General features: G+C 43.4%; 1 protein-coding gene across 7 annotated transcripts in view; it reads left to right on the top strand.

The window, feature by feature from the left end:
- The window catches only part of ptprsa (protein tyrosine phosphatase receptor type Sa), a 422,798-nt gene that overhangs the window by 73,812 nt on the left and 323,286 nt on the right, over positions 1–25,700 (top strand). The window contains exon 1 of one of the 7 annotated variants that reach the window (XM_082962770.1): positions 19,441–19,933. The exons of the other annotated variants lie outside the window; for them this stretch is intronic. The gene's annotated coding sequence lies outside the window, so the exon portion shown is untranslated. Of the gene's footprint in view, positions 1–19,440; positions 19,934–25,700 lie in introns of those variants that run through there. 7 annotated transcript variants of the gene reach the window in all.

A 25,700-nucleotide genomic window follows, 5' to 3' on the forward strand; every position in this document is an offset into this window, starting at 1 on the left:
AAGGAGAGCTACCTATCGTTGGGTGGGCTTTAGTGTGGTGGACAGAGTGAAAGAACAGTACCTGAGAGCGCCCGTGTGTGTTAGCAGCGCAATTAAACAAAGGCCTATTTATCGCTACGGCTAGCGTTGGGTCAGTCAGCTGCGCCGTGTTCAAGCGGGTGCTAACATGGCGTTGTGTTTGACAGTCTGTTTAATGTGCCTGCCAGCCGTCCCATGCGCTGTAGGCTATGCATTCTGCTGCCGTGCACACATTGTTCCCCACGCACATGAACTTCCCCCATAATGCACAGCAAAAAAAAAAAAACCTGCCAATAAATTACCATTATTCAATTATAAACGCTCCTATTATTTACGGCTGTGTTTAAAAAAATGTAAATTAACCTTGAGTCCTGAGGTAATGAATTTGATTACGCTGGCATATATAATGTAATGGTATTTGAGAATCAAAGGCATATTTTCTTTTAAGATGTTCCCCCGCACTGGTAATGAAGACGGGGACTAAGCAGTGTGTTGCATTTTAAAAGAGGATCATTTCTATTGTTTGGGGAATATTTGTAATCATTCTGCAGCGTGACATGAGTTAGTTTGTTTGTCTGGTTTTTTAATGGCTTTTTGTTGTGGGTATTCCATTTGGAAACCAGCCAGGATTCATAACGTTATTCCATTTAATCCAACCGTTAATTTCACAATTGACAACAACTTCGCACGGCTCCTAACCTCACATTAACATAACTCATTGTATTTCACACCAAATCAAACATTACCACTGCATCAACCAACCAACAACCAAACTACTTTCTCAGGCCACCACAGTATAGTTTAACACGTCTTTTCCTGAGTTGACAGACAGACAAAGAGAATTGGTTGGCGATGGTGGGTTTAGCCTATACAGTAAAAGCTTGTTTGGGGATGCAATCATCTAGCATTTTGTTAATAAAGCCGGGCCAGTTGTGTGGTGCCCGAGGGCCCGGCCTACTAATCCTGAGACAGGCAGAGTGAATGGTCTGCGGCTCGGGCTTGCCAGCATCCCTTAGCCCTGGTTGAGAGCACAGTGCTTTGTGGGCTGAATCCATTCTCTCCCAGGGCCAGGCAATAGTGTAAATACTGCTCAGATAGAACCATTCTTTCTCAGGCAGCCATTTTGTTTTCATTAAGCCCCATCATAAACTGCCTTCCCAGACAGAGGCTGCTCAGCACTGATGTGTGATGGAGTGAGCGTGTGGCTAGTGCTGTGAGAAGCTCTAGCTACACTATACAGTGCCTTCGGAAAGTATTCAGGCGCCTTGACCTTTTCCACATTTTGTTACGTTACAGCCTTATTCTAAAATGGATTAAATAAAACAATTTCCTCAGCAATCTACACACAATACCCAATAATTGCAAAGTGAAAACAGGTTTTTAATTTTTGCAACTGTATTAAAAACAAAAAACAGAAATACCTTATTTACATAAGTATTCAGACCTGTTTCCATTGATCATCTTTGAGATGTTTCTACAACTTGATTGGAGTCCACTTGTGGTAAATTCAATTGATTGGACATGATTTGGAAAGGCACACACCTGTCTATATAAGGTCCCACAGATGACAGTGCATGTCAGATCAAAAATCAAGCCATGAGGTCAAAGGAATTATCCATAGACAGGATTGTGTCGAGGTACAGATCTGGGGAAGAGTACCAAAACATTTCTGCAGCATTGAAGGTCCCCAAGAACACGGTGGCCTCCATCATTCTTAAAATGGAATAATTTTGGAACCACCAAGACTCTTCCTAGAGCTGGCCTCCTGGCCAAACTGAGCAATCGGGGGAGAAGGGCCTTGGTCAGGGAGGTGACCAAGAACCAGATGGTCACTCTGACAGAACTCTAGAGTTCCTCTGTGGAGATGGGAGAAACTTCCAGAAGGACAACCATCTCTGCAGCTCTCCACCAATCAGGCCTTTGTAGAGACCTGAAAATAGCTCTGCACCAACGCTCCCCATCCAACCTGACAGAGCTTGAGAGGATCTGCAGAGAAAAACGGGAGAAACTCCTCAAATACAGGTGTGCCAAGCTTGTAGCTTCATACCCAAGAAGACTCGAGGCTGTAATCGCTGCCAAAGGTGCTTCAATAAAATACTGAGTAAAGGGTCTGAATGCTTATGTAAATGTGATATTTCAGTTATTTTTTTTATTATTAGCAAGAATTTCTAAAACCCTGTTTTTGCTTTGTCATTATGGGGTAATATGTGGAGATTGATGAGGGAAAAAAACTGTTTAATGCATTCTAGAAAACGAGTGTAGCGTAACAAAATGTGGATAAAGTCAAGGGGTCTGAATACTTTCTGAAGGCACTGTATATCTACAATCATTCAGTAATGTTAATCTACAGTCAGTAAGCAGTAATACCAAAAGCTTACCTTGACTTGGAAGAGTTCCAGTGTTCTGTTGGAAAGGCATAGCTAGCTAGCTAACATAGTTTGAGCAGAGTGTTTCAGTAGGCTAAACTAGCTAGCTACATTTGCTAGCTAAGAAAGTGAAATTGAAAGTGGAAAAAAATGACACTCTCTTTCTATAAACTCAGCAACAAAATAAACGTCCCTTTGTCAGGACCCTGTCTTTCAAAGATAATTTGTAAAAATCCAAATAACTTCACAGATCTTCATTGTAAAGGGTTTAAACACTGTTTCTCATGCTTGTTCAATGAACCATAAACAATGAATGAACATGCACCTGTGGAACAGTCGTTAACACACTAACAGCTTACAGACAGTAGTCAATTAAGTTCACAGTTATGAAAACTTAGGACACTAAAGAGGCCTTTCTACTGACTCTGAAAAACACCAAAAGAAAGATGCCCAGTGTCCCTGCTCATCTGTGTGAACGTGCCTCAGGCATGCTGCAAGGAGGCATGAGGACTGCAGATGTGGCCAGGGCAATACATTGCAATGTCCATACTGTGAGACACCTAAGAAAGCGCTACTGGGAGACAGGACTCCTTGCAGCATGCCTAAGGCACGATCGACCTCGCAGTGGCAGACCACGTTTAACACCTGCACAGGATCGGTACATCTGAACATCACACTTGCGGGACTGGTACAGGATGGCAACAACAACTGCCCGAGTTACACCAGGAACGCACAATCCCTCCCTCAGTGCTCAGACTGTCCGCAATAGGCTGAGAGAGGCTGGACTGAGGACTTGTAGGCCTGTTGTAAGACAGGTCCTCACCAGACAACACTGGCAACAACGTCGCCTATGGGCACAAACCCACCGTCGCTGGACCAGACATGACTAGCAAAAAGTGCTTTTCACTGACGAGTCGCGGTTTTGTCTCACCAGGGGGATGGTCGGATTCACGTTTATCGTCAAAGGAATGAGCGTTACACCGAGGTCTGTACTCTGGAGCGGGATTGATTTGGAGGTGGAGCGTCCATCATGGTCTGGGGCAGTGTGTCACAGCATCATCAGACTGAGGTTGTTGTCATTGCAGGGAATCTCAACACTGTGTGTTACAGGGAAGACATCCTCTTCCCTTATGTGGTATGCTTCCTGCAGGCTCATCCTAACATGACCATCCAGCATGACAATGCCACCAGCCATACTGCTTGTTCTGTACGTGATTTCCTGCAAGACAGGAACGTCAGTGTTCTGCCATGGCCATCGAAGAGCCCGGACCTCAATCCCAGTGAGCACGTCTGGGACCTGTTGGATCGGAGGGTGAGGGCTACGGCCATTCCTTCCGGAAATGTCCGGGAACTTGCAGGTGCCTTGGTGGAAGAGTGGGGTAACATCTCACAGCAAGAACTGGCAATCTGGTGCAGTCCATGAGGAGGAGATGCACTGCAATACTTAATGAAGCTGGTGGCCACACCAGAGGACTGTTACTTTTGATTTTGACCCCCCCCCCCCCCCCCCCCCCTTTGTTCAGGTACACGTTATTCAATTTCTGTTCGTCACATGTCTGTGGGACTTGTTCAGTTTATGTCTCAGTTGTTGAATCTTGTTATGTTCATATAAATATTTACACGTTAAGTTTTCTGAAAATAAACGCATTTGACAGTGAGAGGACGTTTCTTTTTTTGCTGGGGAATATATATTTCTCTCTTGCTTCTCCTTTGTTTTAGAATAAATTAATTATTTCAAAACTGTTCAACTATTGTCTTTTTCTTTGAGTCAACTACTCACCACATTTCATGCACTGCAGTGCAAGCTAGGTGTAGCTTATACTTTCAGTTCTAGATTCATTCTCTGATACTTTGATTTGGTGGACATGTCAGTTCATGCTGCAAGAGCTCGGATAGGCTGGAGGACGTCCTCTGGAAGTTGTCATAATTACTATGTAAGTCTATGGAAGGGGGTGAGAACCATGAGCCTCCTAGGTTTTGTTGAAGCCATTGTACCCAGAGGAGGATGGAAGCTCGCTGTCCTCCGGCTACACTCCGGCTACACCACTCTACAGAGTGCTGTTGAGGCTACTGTAGACCTTCTTTGCAAAATATTGTTTTAATCAGTTATTTGGTGATGTGATTATATTTAGTATAGTTTTATCTGAAAAGGGTAACTTTTTAAAATGTTTTACCATTTACATTTTTATGAAATTCACTGAGGAGGATGGTCCTCCCCTTCCTCTGAGGAGCCTCCACTGGTGTATTTACATTCAAACCTGTCTCACTCTCAGATACACAGTGAAAGCAGCCAGACAGGCAGGTCTCCCATACAGAAAAGTAATATATGGCAATATATGTATATTACTTGTTTTATATGGGCATATATGGTGGAAAAATATATGGTGGAAACATATATGGTGGAAAAATATATGGTGGAAACATATACGGTGGAAAAATATATGGTGGAAACATATATGGTGGAAAATTATATGGTGGACAATATATATGGTGGAAAAATATATGGTGGAAACATATATGCCCATATATGTATGTATAAGTACATATATGACACATATAAACGATTTGGCCTTTCATATATGTGACATATATTTCTGCCTTATATAGACATGTACAGTATATGTATAATACTTATTTGCTCATATATGTGACACGTGCAGTATTACCATTTGTATTACATACAGTTGAAGTCGGAAGTTTACATACACTTAGGTTGGAGTCATTAAAACTCGTTTTCAACCACTTCACAAATTTCTTGTTAACAAACTACAGTATAGTTTTGGCAAGTTGGTTAGGACATCTACTTTGTGCATGACACAAGTAATTTTTCCAACAATTGTTTACAGACAGATTATTTAATTTATAATTCACTGTATCACAATTCCAGTGGGTCAGAAGTTTACATACACTAAGTTGACTGTGCCAGCTTGGAAAATTCCAGAAAATGATGTCATGGCTTTAGAAACTTCTGATAGGCTATTTGACATAATTTGAGTCAATTGGAGATGTACCTGTGGATGTATTTCAAGGCCCACCTTCAAACTCAGTGCCTCTTTGCTTGACATCATGGGGAAAATCAAAAGAAATCAGCCAAGACCTCAGAAAAAAAAATCGTAGACCTCCACAAGTCTGGTTCATCCTTGGGAGCAATTTCCAAATGCCTGAAGGTACCACGTTCATCTGAACAAACAATAGTATGCAAGTATAAACAACATGGGACCACGCAGCAGTCATACCGCTCCGGAAGGAGACGCGTTCTGTCTCCTAGAGATGAATGTACTTTGGTGCGAAAAATGCAAAACAATCCCAGAACAACAGAAATGGACCTTGTGAAGATGCTGGTGGAAACAGGTACAAAAGTATCTATATCCACAGTAAAACGAGTCCTATATCGACATAATCTGAAAGGCTGCTCAGCAAGGAAGAAGTCACTGCTCCAAAACTGCCATAAAAAAAGCCAGAATACAGTATGCAACTGCACATGGGCACAAAGATCGTACTTTTTGTAGAAATGTCCTCTTGTCTGATGAAACAAAAATAGAACTGTTTGGCCATAACAACCATCGTTAGGTTTGGAGGAATAAGGGGGACGCTTGCAAGCCGAAGAACACCATCCCAACCGTGAAGCACGGGGGTGGCAGCATCATGTTGTGGGGGTGCTTTGTTGCAGGAGGAACTGGTGCACTTCACAAAATAGATGGCATCATGAGGTAGGGAAATTCTGTGGATATATTGAAGCAACATCTCAAGACATCAGTCAGGAAATTAAAGCTTGGTCGCAAACGGGTCTTCCAAATGGACAATAACCCCAAGCATACTTCCGAAGTTGTGGCAAAATGGCTTAAGGACAACAAAGTCAAGGCATTGGAGTGCCCATCACAAAGCCCTGACCTCAATTCCATAGAAAATTTGTGGGCAGAACTGAAAAAGCGTGTGCGAGCATGGCGGCCCACAAACCTGACTCAGTTACACCAGCTCTGTCAGGAGGAATGGGCCAAAATTAACCCATCTTATTTTGGGTAGCTTGTGGAAGGCTACGTGGAAGGCAAACGTTTGACCCAAGTTAAACAATTTAAAGGCAATGCTACAAAATACTAATTGAGTGTATGTAAACTTCTGACCCACTGGGAATGTGATAAAAGAAATAAAAGCTGAAATAAATCACTCTACTATTATTCTGACATTTAACATTCTTAAAATAAAGTGGTGATCCTAACTGACCTAAGACAGGGAATTTTTACTAGGATTAAATGTCAGGAATTGTGAAAAACTGAGTTTAAATGCATTTGGCTAAGGTGTATGTAAACTTCAACTGTATATGTTCCTTATATGCCATAATATGTTACTTTATATGCTTATATATGTGTGACACGTAGTATTAAAATGATTATTACATATGTATGTCCCCTTAAATGTCACAATACATGTTAACAATGTATTAACATATATGTTACAGAGTATTATTTCAGTGATAATGCCACAAAAACACAAAAAAATGTAATTTAATCCTAATCATTCGATTATTTTTCTCTCATCGCTTTTCAATTCAGCCATTTTACTGTTTTAAGCCATTCCTACTTTTCCTTTTGTTGCACCCGGGAAGCGCTTCATGACAGAATCTGTGGAAGGAAAGCAACCAATAGAAGACAAAGAGAACATAGGGGTTAGGGGTCATAAATAGATTTTTGTTATTTTTAATGGAGAAACTTTTATGTGAAAAGCTTATCACATTCAGTTTAATAAGAAATCCTTGACCATTAATGCCCTATGTCCAATGATTGATTTGTAAATTCAGTTAAGGGATAGTTAACTTTTTCTTTTTTTTACAGCTTATAGCCAGATGTTTCCTTATCCTGAAAGTGGTCTACATAGAGTTAAATAACCACTATTAACTTGAGGGGATTTGGCCACAAACATTGAACTTTGTCTAATTGCCCCCATCAACCACGTAGGGTTTTTGTTAGCCATCTGACTATAAGGTGTAAAAAAAAGTTTACATCCCTTTAACATCTTGAATTTATTGAAATAGACCCCAACCCTGTTATAGGGTAATCATTTTTAAAGTGGTATTGAGAGATCTTTTGAGATTATTGGTCATTGTAATACTTACCCAGAGTCAGATGAACTCATTCATGAAATGTTTATGTCTCTGTGTACAGTTTGGAGATTATTGAAGTTAGCATGCCATGAGTCATAGTCTTTTTAAAATATCATGACAAAGCCTGCATACTGTCAAATGCTCATTTGCAATCAATGAACAAAAACCTACTCACCAGTTATTGTAGCCACTTTTTCGGTATCCAATCTGTCTTCTTTCTCCCTATCTTCACCCCTTTTAGCTTACAACAACAGATAGCTTAGTGGTTAGAGTGGCAGTAGCCTAGTGGTTAGAGTTGCAGGTAGCCTGGTGGTTAGAGTGGCAGGTTACCTAGTGGTTAGAGTGGCAGGTAGCCTAGTGGTTAGAGTGGCAGGTAGCCTAGTGGTTAGAGTGGCAGGTAGCCTAGTGGTTAGAGTGGCAGGTAGCCTAGTGGTTAGAATGTTTGGCTGGTAACTGTAACATTCGAGCCAGGGTGAATTACCATCTGCAAAACATGAATAATTCTGTAAAGGACTACTTTAACCTGTTGGGGACCCTTTCGAGATAGGATCCCGGTAACGGGATTGCTTGACAAGATAGCATGGCGCGAAATTCAAAACAGCAAAAATCGAATAATTTCAATTTCTCAAACAATCAACTATTTTACACCATTTGAAAGATAAACATCTCCTTAATCCAACCACATTGTCCAATTTCAAAGAGGCTTTACGGCAAAAGCATAAAGTTAGATTATGTTAGGACAGTACATAGACAAAAAATTACACACAGCCATTTTCAATGCAAGGACAGGCGTCACCAAAAAATCTTCATCAGATGACACTCCTAGGACATTATGTTAGACAATACATGCATTTCTTGTTCTATCAAGTTCATATTTATATGCAAAAACAGCATTTTACATTGGCGCGTGACGTTCAGAAAATGTATTTCCCCCAAAACTCCCGGTGAATCAGCACAAAAATGTACAAAAATATTCATTATAAACGTCAATAAAATATTCAACTGTTATTCAAAGAATCATAGATGAACATCTCCTGAATACAACCGCATTGACAGATTTCAAAATAACTTTACTGGGAAAGCACACTTTGCAATAATCTGAGTACTGCGCTCAGAAAAATACACTAGGCAATACAGATACCCGCCATTTTGGAGTCATCTAAATGCATAAATAGCATTAGAAATATTCACTTACCTTTAATAATCTTCATCAGAAGGCACTTCCAGGAATCACAGGTCCACAATAAATGTTGTTTTGTTCGATAAAGTTCATAATTTATGTCCAAATAACTCCATGTTGTTAGCGCGTTCAGTAAGCTACTCAAAATGTAGGACGCGCGAGGAAAATGTCACGACGAAAAGTAAAAAAATAAATCTATTTACGTTCGTTCAAACATGTCAAACGTTGTATAGCATCAATATTTAGGGCCTTTATAACATGAAACTTCAGTAATATTCCAATGCATTGTCTTGAAAAACATTTTGGAACATAGATCCCTTCTCACGTGAATGCGCGCAATGAACTGATGTGGTTTTCTGAGTCACCTGCTTCCCAGCCTTCTCGTTCGGTCTGTGTTTACCGCAAAAGCCTCAAACAACTTTCTAAAGACTGTTGACATCTAGTGGATGCCGTAGGAAGTGCAAAATGAACCCTAACTCACTGTGTGTTCGATTGGCAATGACTTGAAAAAACTACAGGCACAAGATTTTCATTTCCTGGTTGTATTTTTCTCAGGTTTTTGCTTGCCATATGAGTTCTGTTATACTCACAGACACCATTCAAACAGTTTTAGAAACTCCCGAGTATTTTCTATCCAAATCTACTAATAATATGCATATTCTAGTTTCTGGGCCACAGTAGTAACCTGTTCAAATTGGGTACATTTTTCATCCGGCCGTGAAAATACTGCCCCCTAGCCCAGAAAGGTTTTAAGTACAGTAACATAATACATCCTCTGTATTTAAGTCATACTAGCGAATACATTGACTTGTATTTAAAAATATACCGTCTCTGTATTTATCTTAACCTCATGTACTATGTTTCAATAAAAAATCCTTTAAATAGCTAAATGAATCATAAACCAGTACAGTACCACTACAACACTTGGGTGGGGAGATGCCAGGGCCTAAACCATATAAATGTAGTAGAAAAGAAACCACAATATTACCTCAGAGGAACTATAAATCAATAAATTCAAACCAGAATATTATCTGGTGACATTTTTTCTTATGTTATCCTATGGGCTGTTATCCTATGTTAGCCTTGCTTAGCCGCAAACCCAGCCATCTCTATGTCAAGATCACTAACAGTTTTCACTCGATCAATTTAGACATTTAAACTTTACAATTTCAACATAAAAGTTAAGTATCACTCAATATGACCATTTAGACTCTAACATGTTCTATAGATAATGTTCTTGTGTAAACCACATACCTGTTTAAGAGAACAAAGAAACAAGAGAGTAGGAGAAAGGTAGAGTTGTTATAGGCGTCTTCTTCCAGTGTTGTTGAGGGGAGTGGAGATGCAAACCCGAGCGTCATGTAGGAGTTACACGATCTGACGTAAGACGTTGGAGTGTACCCATGAGTTTACCAGTTAAATTGCCAGGTTTAGAGCTTCCAACCTATTCATTCTATTTCTATGGCCCCCACTCTAGTCTGTTAGTGGATGTGTGAGAGTTTAACCCCCAAAATGCCTCAGGCAGTGTCAGTGACATGCAGCACTGCATTTGCTCTGGAGTGGCGGCAGTGGGCTGACCCAGTGATCCTGTGTGTAAACAGAGTGCTGTGACTCCCTCAGTCCAATATCCCTCCCGCACCAAATAAGGAAGACCCAGTCAGAGCTCAGCGAAAAGCTGAAGTGAAGAATGGACAGAGAGAAAGTGAGAGAGAGAGAGAGAGAGAGAGAAAGAGGGTGAGTCATTGAGATAGAGAAATAGAAAGAGAGAGACAGAGAGGGAGGGAGAGAGAGAGAAAGAACAAGATAGATAGAGGGAAATGTTATTGCTTACGGAAATGCACACAGTTAATAGCTTCCTGTGTGCGATCTAGTAATGTGATGGTCGATTATTATCTTCCACTCATATTCCCTGGGGGGAAGGTCCCATTTCCTCTACACAGACCACACCCCTTGTTCCACTGACCAGAACAGTGTTGAAGTAATGAGTCAGGTTGAACAATACAAGGGGTCTCCTCCCACACTAACAATACTAGGGTTCTCCTCCCACACTAACAATACTAGGGTTCTCCTCCCACACTAACAATACTAGGGGTCTCCTCCCACACTAACAATAAGAGGGGTCTCCTCTAACACTAACAATACTAGGGGTATCCTCCCACACTAACAATACTAGGGTCTCCTCCCACACTAACAATACTAGGGGTCTCCTCCCACACTAACAATAAGAGGGGTCTCCTCCCACACTAACAATACTAGGGTATCCTCCCACACTAACAATACTAGGGGTCTTCTCCCACACTAACAATACTAGGGTCTCCTCCCACACTAAAAATACTAGGGGTCTCCTCCCACACTAACAATACTAGGGTCTCCTCCCACACTAAAAATACTAGGGTCTCCTCCCACACAAAAAATACTAGGGGTCTCCTCCCACACTAAAAATACTAGGGTCTCCTCCCACACTAACAATACTAGGGTCTCATCCCATACTAACAATACTAGGGTCTCCTCCCACACTAAAAATAAGAGGGGTCTCCTCTCACACTAACAGTACGAGGGGTCTCCTCCCACACTAACAATACGAGGGTCTCCTCCCACACCAACAATACTAGGGGTCTCATCCCATACTAACAATACTAGGGTCTCCTCCCACACTAAAAATAAGAGGGGTCTCCTCTAACACTAACAGTACGAGGGGTCTCCTCCCACACTAACAATACGAGGGTCTCCTCTCACACTAACAGTACGAGGGGTCTCCTCCCAAACTAACAATACTAAGGTCTCCTCCCACACTAACAATACTAGGGGTGTCCTCCCACACTAACAATACTAGGGGTGTCCTCCCACACTAACAATACTAGGGTCTCCTCCCACACTAACAATAAGAGGGTCTCCTCCCACACTAACAGTATGAGGGTCTCCTCCCACACTAACAATACTAGGGTTCTCCTCCCACACTTTTTATTTTATTTTTTATCTTTATTTTAACAGGGAAAACAGACTGAGACCTGGATCTCTTTTACAGCTGTGCCCTGTGTAAACATGTTGACATGTACAGTTTTAGGCATACAGACAAGAACATTTCAAACATACAAAACAAAGACACAATTCAACAGAAACAATCACAGACAACATCATATTGATCCTCCATAACATTTTTGAAATGGGCAAGGGACACCAGAGTGTCTAACACTAACAATACGAGGGCTCCCCTCCCACACAAACAATACTAGGGGCTCCTCCCAAACTAACAATACTAGGGTCTCCTCCCACACTAACAATACTAGGGTCTCCTCCCACACTAACAATACTAGGGTCTCCTCCCACACTAACAATACTAGGGGTTCTCCTCCCACACTAACAATACTAGGGGTTCTCCTCCCACACTAACAATACTAGGGGCTCCTCCCAAACTAACAATACTAGGGTCTCCTCCCACACTAACAATACTAGGGGTTCTCCTCCCACACTAACAATACTAGGGGCTCCTCCCAAACTAACAATACTAGGGTCTCCTCCCACACTAACAATAAGAGGGTCTCCTCCCACACTAACAATACTAGGGGTCTCCTCCCACACTAACAATACTAGGGTCTCCTCCCACACTAACAATACTAGGGTTCTCCTCCCACACTAACAATATTAGGGGTTCTCCTCCCACACTAACAATATTAGGGTTCTCCTCCCACACTAACAATACTAGGGGCTCCTCCCACACTAACAATACTAGGGTCTCCTCCCACACTAACAATACTAGGGGTCTCCTCCCACACTAACAGTATGAGGGTCTCCTCCCACACTACCAATACTAGGGTTCTCCTCCCACACTTTTTATTTTATTTTTTATCTTTATTTTAACAGGGAAAACAGACTGAGACCTGGATCTCTTTTACAGCTGTGCCCTGTGTAAACATGTTGACATGTACAGTTTTAGGCATACAGACAAGAACATTTCAAACATACAAAACAAAGACACAATTCAACAGAAACAATCACAGACAACATCATATTGATCCTCCATAACATTTTTGAAATGGGCAAGGGACACCAGAGTGTCTAACACTAACAATACGAGGGCTCCCCTCCCACACTAACAATACTAGGGGCTCCTCCCAAACTAACAATACTAGGGTTCTCCTCCCACACTAACAATAAGAGGGGTCTCCTCCCAAACTAACAATACTAGGGTCTCCTCCCACACTAACAATATTAGGGGTTCTCCTCCCACACTAACAATACTAGGGGTCTCCTCCCACACTAACAATACTAGGGGCTCCTCCCACACTAACAATACTAGGGTCTCCTCCCACACTAACAATACTAGGGTCTCCTCCCAAACTAACAATACTAGGGTCTCCTCCCACACTAACAATACTAGGGCCTCCTCCCACACTAACAATACTAGGGGTCTCCTCCCACACTAACAATACTAGGGAGCTCCTCCCACACTAACAATACTAGGGGTCTCCTCCCACACTAACAATACGAGGGTCTCCTCCCACACTAACAATACTAGGGTCTCCTCCCACACTAACAATATTAGGGGTCTCCTCCCACACTAACAATACTAGGGGTCTCCTCCCACACTAACAATACGAGGGTCTCCTCCCACACTAAGAATACTAGGGTCTCCTCCCACACTAACAATACGAGGGTCTCCACTCACACTAACAATACAAGGGTCTCCTCCCACACTAACAATACTAGGGTTCTCCTCTCACACTAACAATACGAGGGTCTCCTCCCACACTAACAATAAGAGGGGTTTTCCCTCCCACACTAACAGTACGAGGTTCTCCTCCCACACTAACAATAAGAGGGACCCCTCCCACACTAACAATACTAGGGGTCTCCTCTCACACTAACAATACGAGGGTCTCCTCCCACACTAACAATAAGAGGGGTTTTCCCTCCCACACTAACAGTACGAGGTTCTCCTCCCACACTAACAATAAGAGGGGACTCCTCCCACACTAACAATAAGAGGGGACTCCTCCCACACTAACAATACTAGGGCCTCCTCCCACACTAACAATAAGAGTGGTACTCCTCCCACACTAACAATAAGAGGGGTCTCCTCCCACACTAACATTATGAGGGTCTCCTCCCACACTAACAATACTAGGGGTCTCCTCCCACACTAACAATACGAGGGTCTCCTCCCACACTAAGAATACTAGGGTCTCCTCCCACACTAACAATACTAGGGTTCTCCTCTCACACTAACAATACGAGGGTCTCCTCCCACACTAACAATAAGAGGGGTTTTCCCTCCCACACTAACAGTACGAGGTTCTCCTCCCACACTAACAATAAGAGGGTCTCCTCCCACACTAACAATACTAGGGTCTCCTCCCATACTAACAATACTAGGGGTCTCCTCCCATACTAACAATACTAGGGTCTCCTCCCACACTAACAATAAGAGGGGTCTCCTCCCACACTAACAATACTAGGGTCTCCTCCCACACTAACAATACTAGGGTTCTCCTCGGAAAACTAACAATACTAGGGGTCTCCTCTCACACTAACAATACAAGGGTCTCCTCCCACACTAACAAGAAGAGGGGACTCCTCCCACACTAACAATACTCGGGGGTCTCCTCCCAAACTAACAATACTAGGGGGTCTCCTCCCAAACTAACAATACTAGGGGTCTCCTCCCACACGAACAATACTAGGGTCCTCCTCCCACACTAAAAATACTAGGGCACTCCTCCCACACTAACAATACTAGGGGTCTCCTCCCACATTGTTTTTATTTTTTATCTTTATTTTAACAGGGAAAACAGACTGAGACCTGGATCTCTTTTACAGCTGTGCCCTGTGTAAACATGTTGACATGTACAGTTTTAGGCATACAGACAAGAACATTTCAAACATACAAAACAAAGACACAATTCAACAGAAACAATCACAGACAACATCATATTGATCCTCCATAACATTTTTGAAATGGGCAAGGGACACCAGAGTGTCTAACACTAACAATACGAGGGCTCCCCTCCCACACAAACAATACTAGGGGCTCCTCCCAAACTAACAATACTAGGGTCTCCTCCCACACTAACAATACTAGGGTCCCCTCCCACACTAACAATACTAGGGTCTCCTCCCACACTAACAATACTAGGGGTTCTCCTCCCACACTAACAATACTAGGGGTTCTCCTCCCACACTAACAATACTAGGGGCTCCTCCCAAACTAACAATACTAGGGTCTCCTCCCACACTAACAATAAGAGGGTCTCCTCCCACACTAACAATACTAGGGTCTCCTCTCACACTAACAATACTAGGGGTCTCCTCCCACACTAACAATACTAGGGTCTCCTCCCACACTAACAATATTAGGGGTCTCCTCCCACAATAACAATACTAGGGGCTCCTCCCACATTAACAATACTAGGGTTCTCCTCCCACACTAACAATACTAGGGTTCTCCTCCCACACTAACAATATTAGGGGTTCTCCTCCCACACTAACAATATTAGGGTTCTCCTCCCACACTAACAATACTAGGGGTCTCCTCTCACACTAACAATACTAGGGTCTCCTCCCACACTAACAATACTAGGGGTTCTCCTCCCACACTAACAATATTAGGGTTGTCCTCCCACACTAACAATACTAGGGGTCTCCTCTCACACTAACAATACTAGGGTCTCCTCCCACACTAACAATACTAGGGGTCTCCTCCCACACTAACAATACTAGGGGTTCTCCTCCCACACTAACAATATTAGCGTCCTCCTCCCACACTAACAATACTAGGGGACTCCTCCCACACTAACAATACTAGGGTTCTCCTCCCACACTAACAATAAGAGGGTCTCCTCCCACACTAACAATACTAGGGGTTCTCCTCCCACACTAACAATACGAGGGTCTCCTCCCACACTAACAATACTAGGGGACCCCTCCCACACTAACAATACTAGGGGTCTCCTCCCACACCAACACAAAGGAGTCTGATCTTGAGAATTGATCTTGACTATTAGCCAATCATATAGTGCCCTGTCACAGACCCACTGGTAATATTAATAGCAAAGCTGGCACAAATGATCCCCCACCCCCACCCATTCCGCTGCTTGTGTATCAACGTAATGAATTCATAATCTCTAGCCGAGGCTTTTGTAGATCTCTATCGCCGTGGAGATAAGAGAAGCAATAGCAGCTCTAATAGCTGTCAGTCTGTCTGCCTCTCTTTCTGCTTCTGGCTCGGCCTCTCTCTCTCTCTCTCTATGTCAACCAAATGGGGGCCTGTGTGTTTATGGGTGTGTGTGTGCGTGTGCGTGCGTGCGTACGTGCGTGCGTGCATGCCTGCGTGTGTGTGTGTGTGCATGTGTGTGTGAGAAAACTATCAAGCTAGCAGCAGTGGCCCCTGTACGGCTCCTGAGGAACAAAGCGATTGTATAACAGAGAGCCAGACAGTTCTCAACTCTCTGTGCATCTATTTGCCAAGATGAAAGCCGTGCGAGTTTCTGTCAAAAAGATGAGAATATATTTGAGAGGTAAGTGTCGAGGAAGGGGAGCCCCTAGGGGACATCTGGCTGGGGGGGAAAAAAAATTGTTTTGTACACGGGGCCTTCGTTTTCTCCCTGAGTTGCCTGACAAACACTCCATCACAGGTGGAGTAAATAGTGTCGTACATGAAGCTGCCAGAGCTGCTGCTACCTCTCAAGGGCCGGCCGGTCATGTCTGTGTGTTTTTAATTGAAGGGGTGTCACTATTAGAGGTGGTGGGGCTGTCTGCCACCCCCCTGGGGAGTGATGGGGTGTTACTATCAGAGGTGGTGGGGCTGTCTGCCCCCCCCCCCCCCCCGGAGAGTGATGGGGTGTTACTATCAGAGGTGGTGGGGCTGTCTGCCACCCCCCTGGGGAGTGATGGGGTGTTACTATCAGAGGTGGTAGGGCTGTCTGCCACCCTCTGGGGAGTGATGGGGTGTTACTATCAGAGGTGGTGGGGCTGTCTGCCACCCTCTGGGGAGTGAAGGGGTGTTATTATCAGAGGTGGTGGGGCTGTCTGCCACCCCCCTGGGGAGTGATGGGGTGTCACTATCAGAGGTGGTGGGGCTGTCTGCCACCCCCCTGGGGAGTGATGGGGTGTCACTATCAGAGGTGGTGGGGCTGTCTGCCACCCCCCTGGGGAGTGATGGGGTGTCACTATCAGAGGTGGTGGGGCTGTCTGCCCCCCCCCCTGGGGAGTGATGGGGTGTTACTATCAGAGGTGGTGGGGCTGTCTGCCACCCCCCTGGGGAGTGATGGGGTGTTACTATCAGAGGTGGTGGGGCTGTCTGCCACCCCCCTGGGGAGTGATGGGGTGTTACTATCAGAGGTGGTGGGGCTGTCTGCCACCCCCCTGGGGAGTGATGGGGTGTTACTATCAGAGGTGGTGGGGCTGTCTGTCACCCCCCTGGGGAGTGACGGGGTGTTACTATCAGAGGTGGTGGGGCTGTCTGCCACACCCCTGGGGAGTGATGGGGTGTTACTATCAGAGGTGGTGGGGCTGTCTGCCACCCTCTGGGGAGTGATGGGGTGTTACTATCAGAGGTGGTGGGGCTGTCTGCCACCCTCTGGGGAGTGATGGGGTGGCTTGGGTGGTTGGAGTCTTTTACAATTTTCCGGGCCTTCCCTTGACACTACCTGGTATAGAGGTCCTGGATGGCAGGGAGCTCGGCCCCAGTGATGTAGGCTCCCGGGCTCCCGAGTGGCGCAGTGGTCTAAGGCACTGATTCTCAGTGCAAGAGGTGTCACAACAGTCCCTGGTTTGAATCCAAGTTGTATCACATCTGGCTGTGATTGGGAGTCCCATACGGTGGTGCACAATTGGCCTACCGTCATCTGGAGTAGGCTGTCATTAAATAAGAATGTGTTCTTAACACACCCCCTCAGTAGCACCTTGAGTTTGAGGGCGGTGCAGTTGCCATACTGTAGAACAATTTAAGCATCTGAGGAGTCATGCCAAATCTCTTCAACCTTCTTCATGACTGTGCTAGTGTGAGAGGACCATGTCCTTAGTGATGTGGACATTGAGGAAGTTGAAGCTCTCGAAGCACTCCATTAAAGCCATGTCGATGTGGACGGGGCGTGCTCGCCCCTCCGTTTCCTATAGTCCACAATCAGCTTATTTGTATTGCTGACTTTGAGGGAGGGGTTGCTGTCCTGGCACCACACTGCCAGGTCTCTGACATCCTCCCTGTAGGCCGTCTCATCGTTGTCGGTGATCAGGCTTACCTCGTTGTGTCGTCAGCAAACATGAGAGAGAGAGAGAGAGTTTGAGAAGAGAGAGAGAGAGAGAGAGAGAGAGAGAGAGAGAGAGAGAGAGAGAGAGAGAGAGAGAGAGAGAGAGAGATAAGAGCACCCAGTGTAGTCGACTCAAAGCTGTGTCATGGATTGCACATGTCAAGAAGTGAGTGTTCCTCTCTCCTTCCATGCACTATCCCGTATGTCCCTAGCCCCAGTGAAATGTACCATGTTAAGCCTCCACGCCACCAGGGGAAAAGCGGTGTGCGGCTCTCAAAGATTTATCGGCCTGATTAAATTAGCCAACGGTGAATAAAGAGATGGGGAAGGGGAAAAAAACACCATCAAATCACACCAAACGATTTATTAAGTGCTCATATTGATTAGCCCCCATTTGACCTTTTATGGTGTTACATATCACACCAGGTTTAAAACACAGAGTACTGAAGGGAGGAGGGGATGGGGGAGAATGACACTGGTACTTTGTACACTAGAGATGGGTCCCAATCCATTATGGGTGGCAGGTAGCTTAGCAGTTAACAGCGTTGAGCCAGTGACCGAAGGTTGCTGGTTTGAATCTCTGAGCCAACTATCTGTTGATCTGCTCTTGAGCAAGGCTCTTGTAAAACGCTCTGGATTAGAGTGTTTGCTAAATTACTAAAATGTGAGAAAAATATGTATCTGGGCCCCTTGAAATGTTCACTACACAAATACAGTACAGAGTGAAATTGGAGGACTGTCCTGTTTAGTGTTGACCCTCCCAAACTTGCATGTCAGGCCTACCCTTATTCTGTTTTCTGCGCCAATCAATTGAGGTTGGGAACAGCCTAACGACTGATAAACACAAGTGTTGACATAATTAGATTTGAAGTTGTTCATTATCAATTATAATAGATTTGGATAGAGCCTAAGGCCAAGCAATGGAGGCTAACTTGTACTTGTAGAGGCTGAACCAGTCATTCATACATGCTACCTGGAATTCAGGCAGGGGATCTGTAACAGCTGATTTGAAAACAACATTATTACATCACTAATGTATTTCAGCAGAACTCTCAATTTATAGAGCGTTTAAGAAGCTGTCATTTATTGACAGAGACAACACTTTAAAAAAAAACATTTGGTTTTGAAATAGCCTAGGGACTGATTAATGAAGTTTGCACCTTTCGTTTTTAAGAAGGAATATAGGCTGTAATGAAATAAAGCAAAGATAGAATTGTAAAAGTGTCTTAATTGACACTTAGACTAATATTATTAGCCTAGGCATGATATTAATTTAATGATGCTATGAATTCTTAAATCAGATTGCAATTATTGTACTGCGTCTAGTCTATACGTTTCAGAGCTAAAGTAGGATTAAGAACACTGGTTAATTGATGATAACTATTTCTACGTTACATGCGTCAACCGCCACCCTTCTGCCCCGTACCCCCCACCCCCTCTCCTGACCCAGGGTTTCTGCATGGGGTCGACCGTGAAGGTTTCCAATGACGTTCGACCCCAAATCCTCATCTGTTCGGTCTCTGTGGTGTCATTCACAAGCGAGTGGTAACGTCAGCGCAGAGAGGAGGCAGTACCGTTTTTTTTGGAGGGGGTAACTCGACTAGGGGGGGCACTCGTCACCCATCTCCCCACCCCCAGTCGAATGAGGTGGATTTAGGAAGAAAATATCCATACCTGCGACGTGGAGATAAACCACAGCAACAAACATATACGCATTTGGAAGTTATCGCACGGCTCCGGTTTTAGTTCTATTGTGGCGATCAACAAAGGGACTGATGTGAAAACAGAATACAGACTTGTAAAGGGCGTGATTGTAGCGGTGGTTTGCCCCGTATAAAAGCGACTACGTTTTTTACACAACTGACATTTTTGATTATTCTTCAATTTGTTTTTATTTCATGGATGCAAAATACGCCTTTTTGGAGGAGAAATTGAATTTTAAATTGTCCCTCATATGCCCCCCATAAACAAACTCGGAGGGGGGGCAGTTTAAAAAAAAATTAAAAAAAACTTCTCACTGACTCAAGTAAGTGCTTACTATTTTCTTTCTAACGTTTTTACAGAAATAAGAACGAACATGTAGTTGTTTGACACAAAGTTACTATTCATAGGCTATAAACGTTTTCCCACGTAGGCTACAACGTACTGTTACTTGTATCCCGCAGATGGCTTTGTTCAACTTCACAAAACGAATACTATTTAACAGACTTAATTCATACAGTATGGAGGAGTTGTATTATAACTGTAGAATTATAACAAAACATTTCAACCATAATTAGAAAAGTAATTCGTGTTTTCTTTTCTTTTACTCATTCTCACAGTCAGCAACACATTGGATACAAAAAAAGCAACGATGTTTCAGTATATAGCCAAGCCTTTTAAATGTATCGAAATAATTGATACAATAAAATATTTTATGATGACTGTTTTTGGTTTATAGCGTAGTCTGTCTGTGTAGGCTAGTTAAATGCATTCTCTTTTACTATGTGTTTGTATTGCAAACAACCATTTCAATACTGCGAGGCGCAATTGGTGAAGGCTTGTGCCCTGGGGATATGCACATTTCACTTCGTTCCCAAGGACGACCAATCTGGCAAGACTGTTATTATGTCTGTTATTATGTTAACGATGTCTTTCTTTTGAGATGAGCTACATTGTAGGAGCTACTATTGACGGGTGATTTGGGGTGATTGTTATGATTGTCATTAGGCATACAGTATGTAGGCCTGTTCCAAATTAGAGTATAGCTCAGAAAAACATTGAAGCTGAGCTGTATTCTGTTTTATCATTCTATAACATCAGTTCAATAAACTGATGAAGAGGCAGTGAACTTCTGCTGATGCATACTGTGCTGGGATGTTTATTACATGGTTAAGGTGCCCACTGGCAGTGCTGAATGATCCTGTTTTATGTAGGATGAATCGAATTTGAATCACAATTGGACTTGCTTTTTGCATCTAAGCACCTTTATTTAACTAGGAAAGTCAGTTAAGAACAAATTGTTATTTACAATAACGTATGACTGCCTACCCCGGCCAAACCCTAACCCCGGACGACGCTGCGCCAATTGTGCGCCACCCATGGGACTCCCAATCACGGCTGATTGTGATACAGCCTGGAATCGAACCAGTGTCTGTAGTGACACCTCTAGCACTGAGATGCAGTGCCGTAGACAGCTGCGCCACTCAGGAGCCCAACATTATTTTCCTGATAAACAAACTCAGAGTTAATTTAAACACAAATAAGGAAATATATAAATCCGTGTGATATATTCATGGGAATAGAATGAAATAGAATCTAGGTGGAAGGTAGGGGAGGCAGGTACCCTAGTGGTTAGAATGTTAAGCCAGTAACTGAAAGTTTGCTGGATCGAATCCCTGAGCTGACAAGATAAAAATCTGTCATTCTGCCCCTAAACATGACAGTTAACCCACTGTTCCCCGGTAGGCCGTCACTGTAAATAAGAATTTGTTCTTAACTGACTTGCCTAGTTAAATAAAGGTTAACTTTAAAAATAGTAATAGCCTAGCCTATATTGAACAGTGGTCTGCTGTGAAATACTGTGTGTTTGGACTATATAAAACAGTGTTCTATATCTGTGGAGAAGCCTTCTATTAAATGTAACCACCATCCTCTAGTCCAGGGGTGGGCATTTCCAGTCCTCAAGGGCCTGATTGTTGTCACAGTTTTTCCCCAGCTAACACACCTGACTCCAATAATCACCCAATCATGATCTTCAGGTTAAAATGCAATTTGATTAATCAGCTGTGTTTGCTAGGGATGGAGGAAAAGTGTAACACCAACCTGGCCCTGGAGGACTGGAGTTGTCCAACCCTGTTCTAGTCTAATGCAACGATAACAGGTTCACAAAATACATATACTGATGTTAATGTCAACAAAAAAAACATGCAATTTGCCATTATTGTTTTCTCCCAGGCAATTTATATTGTGAGGTTTGTTATGCTATCATTCTTGTAGTTAAACATTACATCTTGGTGTTGGCTAGAATAAAATAAACTAATTTGCAATGATGAGATCCACATGTCGATTGTCAGAAAAGAGAAAAGTGGCGTCCTTCAGAGTAATTGGACAACACCTCACATGTAAAGAGGCACATATCAACTGTGTCCAGCATCCTTAATGTCACTTTAATTGAACAATTTATCACCACTGATCTCTGTCAGATGCTAGAAAAGGAAGCGGAGGAAAACAAACGGAAGAGGAACGCTGCCAGGCAGGCTGAGGCAGTTAGCTGAGACCAGAGGATGTCACAGGCTTTGTATCTGCCTTCAGATAAACAAATCAATGCATTTGACGGACAAGCCCATAAGGAGTTTAAATGAATAGAACTTGCTCATTGATGTAAACATTTAATCTGAAAATTTTTGATTCCACCGAAGCCTTGGGGGAGTGTTTTTTTTTTCTCACTTGGAAGTGAAAAAGTGAATAGAATTATTCCCCCGTATCTGATTTTTGTACAAATGTCTTTGTAGGTGTCCCCCCGAGGGTTTTGAAATTCATTTCCTCGCAATTATTACTTTCTAATATTTTTTTTCCTTTTTCCCCCTCACTTATTCGTATGGTGCTTTTTCTAAATGTTTGCAAAGGATCAAAGGAGGTGATTCCAGACTCTAGTCTTCAGGCCCGCTGTCAGAGTAAATAGTCATTTCACTAAACATTTAACTTTGAAGATGTTCGACTTTCTGCCTCTCACTTTGAGGCCTGTTTTAGAGGCTCACACGAGGCAATGGATCTTATTACCCTAGATTGCAGGACTTTCATGTCGCTCCACTTCGTCAAACAATTAAAAAATAAATCATTTTATAGACCTTTTAATGCAGTGCTAAGCCTAAGTGTTTTTCTATTGGGTGCTTCTTACTATGTAGTGCCATGTTGATTGCATTTGGAACCAAATTAGATCAATTTAGGTAACATCAAGGGTTTTCCCATTAGCCGCGCTGCTCATCGGCTTCAGACACCATGGTAACATGGAGCATTAATAGCAGCTGCACCAGAGGACTCCATCGTGTTATTACGGAGAAGGAGAGAGAGGGATAGAGAGATGCTCCAGTGGACTCCATCGTGTTATTAGGGAGAAGGAGAGAGAGGGATAGAGAGATGCTCCAGTGGACTCCATCGTGTTATTAGGGAGAAGGAGAGAGAGGGATAGAAAGATGCAGAGGTGGCTCGTATCGTCGTTGAGGGAGGAGACCTTTTAAGTGGTTGGTTAATGGAAAGTGTTGATCATGACTTGCATCTACTTGCTGTAGATGAGTGGTATGAGTTGTTTGTGACTCAACCCATCGTCAGGATCTTGGATCATAGACAGTAGCCTCTATTCAAACTGCCCAAAAAGTGGGTAGAAAAAACAGACAATATTCCGGGCACTACTTACTGCTTATATCTTTCCACCTTTCCTCTCCTGCGCTGGGGCCACAGGGGATAAGAGATTAGTGCTGTGGAATTATTGACTGATTCGCTCAGACGTGTTCCCCTGACTCTGAGTCCGAATCAGTAGATTGGCCGTAGCAACAGGCCTCTGTTAGAAGTGAAAAACAGCCTCTGAGATTCCCCAAATTATATTTATACATGGGTCCCCCCTGAGCACAAAGGTTGGCCCAGAACAAGCAACGCTCGCTTTAGGGGTGCCATGGGGTCGGAGCCCGGGACCAGATTTAGGGGTTCCGCGGGGTCGGAGCACAGGACCAGATAAGACAGGCAGTAATGGAACTCAACATGATTGATCCATCTCACTCAAGGTTAAAGTCCATCTCACAGTTGGCTGCACGCCTGAGCTAGCCCGGGAGTCTCCTTTCTATCTCTGTCGGCTTTTCCTAAACCTGCCAACAGACAGATAAAGCTAAAGCTCTGTCCCTGCTTTGTACCCCACAACTTCCTCTTGTCTATCTGATGGCTCTAAAGGGACTTCGTGGACTACCAGGGCCTTGGCAGCCATTGCCCCCAGATACCGGGTTTACACCATAGGCACAACTTTTGGTTTTAGAAGTGGGGGGACATATATATATATATATATATATATATATATATATATATATAATATATATATGTATATATGTTTTATCCAGTCGGATAAACACTCCAAACAGCCTACCTGACTGCTCGGAGGCGTCTGCATGGTCCTAAAGCACACCGTTGCCTGGTTTTGTATCACATTCCAATGATAAAACTGGGGGGGACAAAAATTCAATTTGAGAATGTGGGGTCCCCATCCCCAGTGAATGTTGCGCCCCTGATTGTCTATCTGATAGCTCTAAAGGGACACTCCCCGGGCCTTGGCATCTCTTGTCCCCAGATACCGGGGTTAACACCAATGGTTTGCTCCTGTTGATGATGATGTGTTGATACACTTAGAAAAAAAGAAGCTATCTACAACCTAAAAGGGTTCTTTGGCTTTCCCCATAGGAGAACCCTTTGAATAATACTTTTTGGTTTCAGGTAGAACCCTTCTGAGTTCCATGTAGAACCCTTTAAGCAGAGGGTTCTACATGGAACCCTCGTTCCTATCTGGAACCAAAAAGGGTTCGCACTGGAATCAAAAAGGGTTCAGGGACAGTCGAAGAACCCTTTGGAACCTTTTTTTCTAAGCGTGTATAGTAATGCTTAATTCACTTTGTGGAAGGGGCAAGGGAACACCCCCCCCCCCCTTATGGTCTTTATGGTTATGGAGTTAATGTGAACTGGTGTTTCATGGAGAGGTTGTAATTAACACCCTGTCTGGATTAAACCAGGCAGTTTGGCTTTTTCTCTCTCTCATGTCCCCTCTGATTCCACCACTGGACTGCTATCTAGCTTGTTCAGTGTGATTACCAGCTGGCGTCCCCAGATTGATGGCGCCTCCCCCTTGGGGCATCATCACAAACCAGGTTCTCTCAGGAACTCCAACCAGAGTTATGACCCCTAGGTTCTGGAGAGCCGCTGACACCCTATTCATACACTCCAATGGGTCATGATGGCAGGTTGGGATTGGCCCATTTATTCTCCAGTTAGGGCCCAAACCAGATGGCTGATGTGTCACATTGAGCCATTGGCAGGGGGGGATTTGTGAAGTCAGTTTGAGTTGTGTCCTGGTGGAGTGCTGTAGTGGAGGAGGTCTTACAGTTCATTCTCAATCAATGCTGTTGATCGCCCCAACATGTTGATGTAAAAGAATTTTAGGAAATTGGAGATGATTTTCTGAAACAGCAAAGGACGCGTATAAGAACAAGAGAAGACGTACTTTGTATACATTGTTTTGTTTTCTGGTTTTCAAAATCAATTATGCTAGGACAGTTCTTTCTCCTCAGTCACTAACAGGAAACATACATATACTGTTAGTAGTGCTGAACAATTAGCGTTTTTTGATGTCACTTCGGTTTCAGTTTGATTATAAAACAAATAATCACGGTTTTCGGCTACAATTATAAAAAAAACGAACATGAATTGCACTATGCATTATGTGGGTTGAATGCTGTAACAACACAGAATAAAACAATACAAGTCCCATGATGCTAGTGACTGCCCATTATCACTTATTAACCATAATTTGTTCACATTACTTTACTTTAATCAAATATTTCAGTTGTTGTGTATATTGTATTTGTTTTACTTGGTGACTTTATTATTTCATTCCAAGTCATCATCTCATCTCTCTAAAGCTATGCCTTCTATCAGAATCACGATTTTAGTAGTAAATAAGGTATGCTTTTATGGCTCCTGAATACCAACTATCAATCACTTTGGTCATGTATTTTCAGGCTCGCGAAGCAACTGCTTTCTATCCCTGTCGATCACCA

This window comes from Salmo salar, chromosome 16, assembly GCF_965601325.2.
Source record: "Salmo salar chromosome 16, fSalSal1, whole genome shotgun sequence".
In the NCBI taxonomy this organism is placed as follows: Eukaryota; Metazoa; Chordata; class Actinopteri; order Salmoniformes; family Salmonidae; genus Salmo; species Salmo salar.